At 51.6% G+C, this 2438-nt stretch overlaps 1 protein-coding gene across 2 annotated transcripts in view; it reads right to left on the minus strand.

The window, feature by feature from the left end:
• SAMHD1 (SAM and HD domain containing deoxynucleoside triphosphate triphosphohydrolase 1) overlaps positions 1–2438 on the minus strand; it is a 134310-nt gene that overhangs the window by 111673 nt on the left and 20199 nt on the right. The window lies entirely within an intron of this gene.

Raw genomic sequence — 2438 nt, forward strand, 5'->3', positions numbered from 1 at the left:
GAGCCCTGTGGGACCCCACTTCCCACGTCCTTCCAGGTCGAGAAGGACCCATCCACTACCACCCTCTGGGTGTGACTCTCTAACCAGTTGGCGACCCACTGGACTGTATGGGTGTCTACGCCACAGTCCCCCAGCTTCCTAATGAGAATGGGGTGAGAGACAGTGTCAAAAGCCTTCCTGAATTCTAGGAAAACTATATCAAAATTAGTTTACATATTTAAATTTAATTTTTAGGGTGGTGGTGGGGTTGCGAGGATTTGGATCAGGTTGTGGCACTGGGAGACCCTGCAGGGGAGGGGGCTGCACAGGTGATGGCTCGGGGGGACCCAGCTGGGGCTGCCTGGGAAGAAGGGGCTCTGCTGTCTTTCCTAAAAGCAAGCAGCAGAGCCACCTCCCCATCCTCTGCCCTGGGCATTTCCCCACCAGCATCCCCCCACTCCCAGCAATGGGTGGAGCTGGGGGGTGCTGCCCAGCCCAGCATCGGCCCTGGTACCTGGTGCACGTGCAGTGCCTCACCGGGTGCAGCCATGGTGGTGGGAGTGGGATGGGGAGCACAGAGCCAGCTGCCTCACCGCACAGCTTTAACCCCACACGGTGCACATGACTGCCAGCAGCGGAAGCCACAACCTGGCAGCCAACACACTGCAGCCCTGTACCGGGCCATGGCCCAGTGGTTGGGACCCCTCATGAACGACTGGTGCATCCTGAGACTCGGGGGGGCACCATGGCAGCAAGCAGGGACTGCCCACAGCCACTGGCTGCTGCGTCAGCAGGGAGGGGAGGGCAGGTGCAAGTGGAGACTGTCTGCAGAAGCTGACAGTGGCTTTGACAGCGGCTTTGACAGCAGCCAATCTCAGGGGAGGCACATGCCCCCCCCATGCCCTCTCTACGCATCACCTATGGAACCCTTGATCTAGTCCAACCCCTCACCTGAGGTAGGAAAGGTCTTGTGTCCTATGCAGGTATAGGAAGTTGATTAGAACGCAGCCAACATGGAGCATGATTATAAAACACACAGCCCATAACAAGCCAAACTATGGAAACCTTTCTTTTTTTGGTGTGGCCTTTAAAAACAAAAAACAAAAAAAAACCCCACAGGCAGTTGCTCCCTAGGGTGATCAGGGCTGGAGATACCACAATACCTGGCTGGCACTCAAAAAGGACAAAGCAAGCTCCAGCACCCATCCTTTATACCAAAAACTCTGATGAAAATCTACCACAGAGATTGGTTGGTGCCCCCTTCTGAAAAGATATATGGCCCTGCCTGTTACGTGGAGTCCCCCTCAGCATCGACCCTTTTTCAAGGCATGATGAGCCACTGCACTGCATATATTTCAACTTCCTCTTCACTCCCACAGTTGAGCTGTGCCTTTCTTTCCAACGTCCTACGATTCCTCTTTCTTCCCCAGACTTAAATGTTTGGCCAACATCACCAAACAGACACCCAAACAGCTCACTGAGAATCCCTGTTACCCGCCATCTCAGCCTGTTGTATATGATTAAAGGTCCTGCCTTCCATGAGATGCAATCTGACCAGGTTGCCCTGCACCTCATGTGCATAATTCTTGGAGGATCCTGGGACACATGACAAGAACACCCAGCTCCACTTGTGAGTGGGGGGCTAATTAGCATATGAATCTTGTCAGTTGTGGGGGTAGAAATATGTGGAATACACACACATATTGAGCAATGGTAAACTATAGGGTCACCATGGCTTGAAACACTATTGACTCTGCTGGGGCACAGCCTGATGAACCATATAATAAATCACAGGGTTTCTGGCTCTGAACTAATTATCATCAGGGATCCTGGTTTTCTGTTTAAAAATCCCAACTTCTCTGACTAAAAACAAACAACTCCGTGTTTTTCCACAGTTAAAATGAAACACTGCTACACACACACACACACGCACGTATCAGTTGAGCAATGTTTTATTGATGTACTTATGATTTTAAAGCAATTTGAAAGTCTACCAGCGCCTCAATCAATATGATAAGTTCTAACTATCTATGAATTTCGGTGTTTGATTTTGGTTTTTTTATCATAGAAAAATCAAAGCTACCCCTTCCCTCTTTGCTCACCAGGATGTAGGTCCAGCTGCGGCTGTCCTCCCCTGCTGCTTTGTGGTGCTGAACAACCCTGATATGTCCTGCCCCTCACTCCCAGCCCACAGCCCCATAGCCCTGCTGGTGCCCCTCACTTCTGGCCCACAGGCCTCCTACCCTCCTACTCCAAGAGAGATCTTGGAGTCATGATTGACTCCAGGATGAATATGAGTCGCCAATGCAACGAAGCAACAGGCAGAGCCAACCGCACCCTGTCATGCATCAACAGGGGCATCACTAACAGGTCCAGACAGGTCTTGCTCCCCCTCTATGGGGCACTAGTCAGGCCGCAGATGGAGTACAGTGTCCAGTTCTGGGCGCTGCACTTCAAGA

This window comes from Gavialis gangeticus, unplaced genomic scaffold (genome assembly GCF_001723915.1).
Source record: "Gavialis gangeticus isolate Ggan-Ray unplaced genomic scaffold, GavGan_comp1, whole genome shotgun sequence".
Taxonomy (NCBI): domain Eukaryota; kingdom Metazoa; phylum Chordata; order Crocodylia; family Gavialidae; genus Gavialis; species Gavialis gangeticus.